Genomic DNA, 8,358 nt, shown 5'->3' on the forward strand with positions numbered 1-8,358 from the left:
TGCCAAGGTGCTCCTGGAGGAAGGGCTGGAGCTCGGGACGGGGCAGCCCCAGCCAGGTGTCACTGGAGCCACCCCACAGCAGCCTGGCACGGGGGTCACAGCTTTGTTTCAGTGTTTGCCAGCCCTGGGGGCTTCTGGAGTTCTGAGGATCGGCTGTGCCAGGCTTTGGCTTCCTGGAGAGCCACAGCACCATCTCCTGCCTGCTGCTCCTCTGAGCTGCCCACCTCCCCGTGCTCCGCTGCCCAAGCTGTGCTGCACAAATCCATTTTCAGAGCTCCCGACAGCATCCCTGGCGTTTCCCCGGGAACTGAGTGATCCATTGTACCGCAGCTCTGCTCTGACAAACTCAAATTCCCCTCAGCACAGGCTCATCCGTCAGGGAATGGACTCTGAGACGTGTGGGATAATGGGGTCCTAAATTGAGGGAAAGAGGGTGGTCTGATGAAGGTCGTTTGTATTTTGCCCTGGAAATTCATTATTTCCAAAGTCTCCTGGCAGGGAAGAGCAGTTCTGATTGGCACCATCAAGGTGGAATCCAGTTTCCTGCAGGGACACAGGATTTGGGCTCACCCATCAGCTTTCCTGGGACATTCCTGCAATCCTGGTCCTACTGTGCTGCTGGTATTTGTCCCAAGAGGAGCTCAAAAGAAAGAAGAAAACTGGGACTTTACATTTACAGCCTATCTATGGCCCATTGTGTCCTTGTTGTTATCTGTGAGGGAAAAAAATCCATTAAAATTTGGAGGTGGGAGATAAATAAATGCAATTATACCTCTGGATATCAGCAGCAAACTCCTGACAAAGTTCCAACGTTGTTTTGGTGCTGGGGATTAGCTGATAGTGTTAAAAAACAAGGCTGAAATAAAGAAACCTTTAACTGACAAAACACAGATTTTCCCTTCCTGCTGCTACCAAATGTTCAGGAGGAAAGGGTGTAAACTATGATTAGGAGGCAGAATATTCGGCTCAGAGCAGGTGTGACGTTTACCAAAGACACAGATGAAAGTTGGAGGGTTCGGGTGTGAGTGGTGATTATGTCCTAGTCAGTAATTACAGCCTTTGTGTCTGACAAAACACTGAAATTCCACTAAATCCTGAGCTTTAACCTGGACTGGGCCAGATTTCCCATCCTGCTCATCATCTGGAAGCACCTGCAGAGTAGAAAAAAAAAGATCTTCTCTTGAGGAAAACCCCCAGCACCACCTGGGCTCGGAGTTCTCGCAGAAGAGAGGCTTTCTTCCCCCTCTGTTTTTATGTTTGCGTTTCAGTTGTGGTTTCTTTTGATGAGTTCATTTGCCTTTGTGTGGTTTGTCTGATTGCGAGGCATTCCTCCACTGAAAGAACATAAATATTTACAGAGCACCCTACATCAGAAATGTCTTTTGTAGCGAGATCCCATCGCTTACAGCCTGCAAGGAAAACTTACAATTAACTGTGACGGGTTGCTGGCATTTGCATCCAGGAGACAAATCCAATTTGCTGGGTTTGATAGCACCAGGATTGGAGGTTTTCTCAGGAAAACATGGAGCATTGTTAAAAGGCAATTTTGGCCTAAATTCCCAGTTGAACATGTTGTGATCAGGCAGTGAGAGGATATAAAAGTGAGCTCTGTAAAAACGTCCCGGCTTTGATTTGGTTCCAAAGCGTGGCAGCTGATGGGACAAAGGGAACACCTGCAGGAGCCCATCCCTGGGAAATCCACACACTTCTGAGGGAGCTTCAAAGCCTGCTGGCTCCAATTCCTGCTCCTCCTGCCACCATATCACCACTGGGGTGTGGTGACAGCGGCTCCATCCTCGCTCAGCCCCTCCAAAGCAAAGCCCAGCTTACACCACGAGGTTTTCACAAGTCCAAATCTTTCAGGGACAGGGATGCAGGACTCTCTTAACGCCTCTGTCTCTCCAAATATCTTTTCCCATGTCTCCATTCCATCTTATTGTCACAGGAAATTTTGGGTTTGGTGAAAATCTCCAGGGAGGTTTGGAGTGCCCATCCCTGGAGGTGTCTGAGGAAGGCCTGGACGTGGCACTCAGCGCTCTGGGCTGGGGACAAGGTGGGGATTTGGCACATCTTGGACTTGATGGTCTCAGAGGGCATTTCCAACCTCAGTGATCCTGTGATTCCTTGGAAAAGTGATGGTTTAACCCACCAGGGATGAAGGCTGGAGAGCAGTGAGGTGCTCCCCAGCACAGGCCTTGCTGTTGCCATGGTGATGTGGCACTGGTCTCAGCTAAAGTTCAGCTCAGCTGGGCTAAATCCGGCTTTTCTTTGTTCAGGTTGGGATGCACTGGTGACAGAGCCTGTGGCATCTGCTCGGTGTGGGCTGGCTGTTTCACAGGGAGTGACAGGAAGGACACCCATGGCTGGAGACAGCAGCACTTCCAGGGCATCCTCCCCCTCTCCAGGGTGATCCCGTAGTTCCTGTACCTGTAATTCATTAATTTAGGGGTATTCAAGAGCACATTCTGGTAATTCCATTGTTTCTTTTGTTTGGCCAAGCAGGGAAATTCCAGCAGCATCTTTCCTCACCGTTCCAGGGCTTTGCCGTATTTCTGTTGCTGGCTGTGACTTCGCCGTGGGCAGTGCTGGTGATGCTCTGAAACCATGCAATCATTTAAATTGGGTCAGACCCCCTGAATCATCGAGTTCTCCCAGCACTGCCAATGTCCCCAGGAGCCACATCCGCATCCTTTTAAGCCCCTCCAGGGATGGGGACCCCACAGTGCCCTGGGCAGGCTGCTGACTCCAGCACCTATTGGAACAGTGTCCTCAGCCCTACTGAGCACATTGCCTGCCCCTTTCCTGAGATCTTTCTCCTCAGGGAGTGCTGTGGATGAGAGGTTTCCCTGCAGGCTCCCCGAGCTGTTGGATTGTGCAGAGCACAAGGATCTGACACAGATGCGGCAGGGAGGTGAAGTTAAACTTCCCCCATGTGGAGATAAACCTGTGTGCACATGGAACAGTGAGCCAAGGTTCCCCTCCAGGGATGAAATAAAACCATTTTGTGCCTCTGGTTTCTGGCTAACAGACAGCACCACTTCCCACTGCTCTCTGGATCATGAAATTCCTGATTTCCATGGGCAGAGCTGCCCTTGCAGAGGTGGTCACGGCACAGCTCTCCCGCTGATCCGTGACTCCCTGGGAGCAGAATTCCTCCTTCCCACAGTCCCTGACCACTGAACTGGAGTGGAAGGGTGGCTGGGGCTGGATTTCTTCCCTGCTTGTGGCCTGGCAGTCCTGCAGGGGCTGGTGGTGGCTGTCGGGGTAACCCAGCACACAGAGTTGCACAATAAACGGAGGAGAGATGAAAATATTGACAGGAAACGAGACAGGATCCATTATCATGGAATCATGGGATGGGCTGGATTGGAAAGGACCTTAAAGCCCATCCGGTTCCACCTCCTGCCATGCACAGGGACACCTTCCACTGTCCCAGGCTGCTCCAAACCCCATCCAACCTGGCCTTGGACACTGCCAGGGATCCAGGGACAGCCACAGCTTCTCTGGGAAATCCATTCCAGGGCCTCCCCACCCTCACAGGGGAAGATTTCCCCCTAATATCTCACATTGTTAAAACCATCTAATTACTGAATTGAAGAGTATTGACTCCCACAATTGAGCGTTTAAGGGCCAAATCTCAAAATGCTTTAAAATGACAGCCAAGCATTGCCTGGTCTCGCTTCCAGGCCCGATCCCAGTGGGACACAGGACACTCTGCTCCGTGTCATGTGCATCAGTGTCACCAGTGGCAGCAGCAGAGGCTCCGTCAGTCACTGATATCGCCCTGCTCTGTTACCTCTCTGCATTCCTTGGTGCCTTCTGCTTCCAAACATAATTTCCTTGCTTTGGCTGCAGCCTGTGGTTCCTGGCACTCTGTTCTCTGGTGCCTTCTGGCCCTGCATGTGTCTAAATCAGCCCAAATCCCCTCCTGGCCCTGCTGCTGGGGGTGCAGGAAGCCTTTTTTGCACAAGGTGCTGCCCTTCCAAATAAAAAATCCTGCTCAGAACCCAGCAAGAGGTGCAGGGAGCCTGTCAGCTCCTTTCTCCCCAGAGTTCAAACGTGGGCTAAAGGAGTGCAGGGCCTTTCCAGCACCCATCAGGCTGAATTACAGTGACACAGTGATGCATCCTCCTGCTGGGAACAGGGCTTGTTTTCCTCCCTCCCTCCCTCCCGTCAGCACTCTGCACATTTCAGCCCCTTTTCACTCTGTCTCCTTCAGACAGTGCCCTGCACGTCCTGTCTGCCAGCTCAGGTTTAAATGCTCTGCAGGCCTCCTTTGCCCCAGGACAAGGGACGGTGAGTGGGACAAGGGGTCACAAAATTCTCAGTGCTGGAGTCAAGCAGGAAGCTTGGAAAAGGCTTGGGGAAAAGAGACAATTTTCTCCTTGCTGTCCACCCACCTGGCCCAGCAGGGCAAAGAGGATCCGATATCGTGTGGGTGAGGAATGCACGGCCATGAAAACAAACATGGTCTGGTGATTAAAGCCCACACTGGAGGGATCTGCAGAGAGCAGGGGGGACAGTGGGGACAGGGCTCTGGGAAGGGAAGTGGGAGCTGGCTCCTGTTCCTGGCCACTGCTCCGCTGTGTGACCTGGAGCAAATCCCATCTCCTTTCTGTGCCTTTTCTCTCCGGGTGTCAAGTGGGATGCTGGCCCTGCCCGCGTTCCCAGGCAGGCAGAAAGGCAGGCTCAGCGCTCTTTCCCACGTCACAGCCCCCTGGCAGCCGGGGGGAGGCAGGGCCTGTTACTGGGACACGGGGACAGCCCCTGTCCCGGGCTCTGGGCAGAAACAGGACAGAGGCTCAGAGGAGCTGGATGCTTTTCCAGAGGCAGCTGGCAGAGCTGGAATGGGAGTGCTGGCCCAAAGCATCGCCACCCAGGCTCCCGGAGCATCGGGGGCAGCGTCACCGCTGCCAGCTCTGCTTTTGTGCTGTCACCTGCTCATTGCCCACCCCAGAGGTACCAAAGAAGCAGCAGAAGCTCTCAGAACACCCTGATGTCCTCACAGAATGCCTTTAAAAAGCTTTTGGGAGCACCAGCAAAGTGTTTTTGCCACAACAATCTCCGAGCTCTGAAGCTCCTCTTCCCTGCCACATCTGAGCTGCTTTCCTGGCGTGCTGGGAAAACACACCTGCGGTGCAGCACGCTTCCAGTGGAGCTGCAGGTGTTCTCAGGGGCTCTCAGGGCAGTGGCAGCTCATGCTGAAGTGTCTCTGTGTCTCAGGGAGCGTCTGTCAGGGATGGGGATCAGAGCCAGCCCCGGGGAGCGCTGCGGCCACGGCGACAGCAGCACAAAACACGAACCCTGACAAGCAGCAGTGGGGGGATGAAAAGCTCCTGTATTTTGGAGCAGGAAAACTGGCAGGGCTTGGGGGGAAAGCACAGGTACTGATGTGGGGATGCAGCTGCAAAGGGAGCAGAGCTGTTTACACACACTCCTGGTGGGATGGGAGGGCTGCCACCCGAGCTGCAGCAGCCACGGGGGAGTGGAAGGTGGCTGAGAGTGAGGAAAATGCTGCTGGGGAGAAACCACTGCTGCTCTGAAGAACCAAAGGAATGCAGTTCTCTGTTTGCAAGAAAGAAACGAACACATAAATAACCAGCAGAGCTGTGTAGGACGCAGAGGAATGGGTGTATCCCACCTGTGCCCCCTCAGAGAGCAACTCTGGACAACATTCCCAAAGCTGTAGGTGCCATACTGGGCATTGTTGAGCTGGGAGAGGCTCAGCAGTGCCAAGCCTTGCAGCAAACACCTGAGAAAGCAGCAGGAAGATCCATGGAGAAGATGGAGAGGTGGGAGTGCTCAGCCTTGTGGTGGTGACCCACTTAATCCTCCACACCTTAAACGGTTCAAATATTTGACAAATGACTCCCCCCACACCTTTTGGGCTTGGGCTGTTTTTCATCTCCACACAGAGATGCTGATTTGATAAAGGTTTGTTTTCCTGTGTCTGGCAGAGAGTTTCCGTGGAAAATAGCCCAGGCTGCCTTCTGCAAGCTGAGATGGGCACAAGGAATTCAACCCCAGGACAGTCTGGGGCAGTTCTGAGCGACAGAGAGGAGCCTTCCACTGGAAATGCTTTTTCTGGGCCCAAATCCTTGCTCTGCACCCAGACACCCATCTCCTGGCTGGCAGTGATATCCCATTTTCTGCCAAGGAGTACAGAGCATCCCTCTTCCCCTCCTGCCTGAGGAAGCAGCAGGGAGATCCATCTTGTCTTCTCCTTAGCTGTGTTTTATAGCATCAGTACCCACCTCTCCATGGCTGTATTTTAATTGCCTCTCCCCCCTCATGATAAATGCAAAGCTCACAGAACCCATTCAGGGAGGAAAAAAACCAAAGGACTGGCAATAAACCCAGCGTTTTCTAATGTATTCTTCCTCACAGAGACTCCTGGCCTCCAAGAACCCATCTCTGAGTGCAGGGAGGATCTGAAAGCATTCAGATCATGCACACCTTATCAGTTCGGGAAGCAATAAATAATAATAGCAACAATAATTTGCAATTACTTCCCAATGTAATTTAGTTTTTTAAAGGAGAGCTCCAAGTACCCTTCCTTTTTCCTGAAGAGGCTGTGACCCGGGCCCAGCGGGACTGGAGGGATTTAATTGTGGCACTGAGTAATTTCTGTGATGTGGAGCACGAGGAGCTGAAGTGGAGCAGGCTGGCAGAGCGAGCAGCACATCGTCTCAGGACCTCTGCTGACATTCAGCTCTTGTGAGAATAATTGTGGGACAGGAAGGTGACTTTTTACCTTTTCAGCTCTCACCTTCACTGGTTTGAAGCTCCATCCTGCAGGTTCCTACCCAGGTAGGGGCCAGCAGTAAAATTGCCTATTTCCTGCCTTTTGAGAAGGAGCAAAGCGGGTGCTTTGTTACCTGACATTTGCTGGGAGTTTAGGGGAGGATGTGGCCTCTCCCGTCCTTTGTTTTTCACTCTCCTATTCAGCAGAGGAAGCAGAATTGGCCTCTGAGGCATTAAAACCCAAGAGATTTGATATCTAGGGCTGCAATTGCACCAAAAGCCACTGCTTGAATTAAATTTGGGGGTTGGTTTCTGCACTGAGCCAGAAATGAGGAAGACCCCTCCTTTTAGGGGATTAGATGGAGGTCTCTGACAGGACCTCCTGATTTAAGACCATTGACCTTCTCTTACTTCTCAACGTGGCTGCAGCAGAGACCAATCAATTCAGTTTTTCTATGAACCAGCTTTGCATGTCTCTTTGATTGCATTCTTCTATTAAAATACAGAATTCCAACAAGATAAAATGAAACACTTTTTTTTTTTTTTTTACAGATGCCAAACTAAGGTTTCCATGCAGCCAAATCCCAGCCCAGGGAAGATTGGGAATGTCTGGGGTAGAGGGTTTAAATATCAATGCAAACACTTCCTAGATATTTTCTAAATATCTGAAATACAAAAACCATCCTTGACTGCTCTGAATTTCCTCCCTCTCTCAGAAATGAACACATTTTGCCAGGTGAATATTGCACTGGCTCAGTTTTGTGAAGGACACACATTTCCCCCAGGTGAACACGAGGAACTGCTCTGCGTGAAACAGAGCAAACTCCCCCCTCCCTTTTTCAATTGGAGAAGTTCCTCCTCCGCTGGCGGCTCAGAACCGGGTCCCTGCTGAAGGATTGGGTGTGCTTGAAGTTTGACAGATTCACCTGTGCCTGCATTTTTCAGTCCTGAGGAGAAGTTGGACGAACTGCAGAGCGAATAATTCTTCCTGCCTTCAGAGCCTCGTGAAAGCTTCCAGCTGCCATCAGACATTATTCCCTGGGGAACACCAGGATCCCATCCATGGGTGACTTCAGGTTTTTTTTGTGTTCATGATAGAAAGGTGGGAGGGCAGCAGAGAAACTGGGCTGCCAAAAACAGGGGAGGGAAGAGACACAAAGAATAAATTCTACATCTTTCGTGTGAATACTGAATCCTTTCTTTAGCAGCATCACGGATCTTGGCAGGTTAACAGCTTGGTAAATGTCATATATAGATTGATAGATGATTGCAGTTCATTCTCTGCACTCTGCTGACCCACAGCAGCTGAAACTTCAAGGCAGCTGTTCCTGCTGAGCCTTGCTCCCCTCTCTGCTCCCTCCACATCCTCATCGCACACTTTGACTTCTTGCTCTTCCCAGGATTCTCCTTTCCTTGCTTTGTGGCCCAGTTTGTAGCTCTATTTTTAAGAGCAAACCCTGCTCCACTCCCACGTTGGGATGGATTAAGAGCTTGTAATTGCTGCTGCTTTAACTCCTCGTTAAGGAGCTGCCCAGAGCCGTTTAATCAAGGCAGCAGCAGCTGCCTGGCTTCAGGAAGGCTCCGGTGGTGACAACAAGCAGTGGCAGCTGGGGA

The 8,358-nt window shown here is 51.5% G+C and overlaps 1 long non-coding RNA gene across 1 annotated transcript; it reads left to right on the plus strand.

Moving 5' to 3' along the window:
- Positions 1-2,280: 2,280 nt before the first annotated feature.
- Positions 2,281-7,930, plus strand: LOC121673422. The gene is made up of 2 exons (XR_006019211.1): positions 2,281-2,468; positions 7,297-7,930. It is a non-coding gene; the product is annotated as an uncharacterized LOC121673422 (long non-coding RNA).
- The last annotated feature ends 428 nt before the right edge of the window (positions 7,931-8,358 follow it).

Source organism: Corvus kubaryi, unplaced genomic scaffold (assembly GCF_017639235.1).
Source record: "Corvus kubaryi isolate FWS band 111438036 unplaced genomic scaffold, C.kubaryi_AGA036_p1.0 65409, whole genome shotgun sequence".
Classification (NCBI taxonomy): domain Eukaryota; kingdom Metazoa; phylum Chordata; class Aves; order Passeriformes; family Corvidae; genus Corvus; species Corvus kubaryi.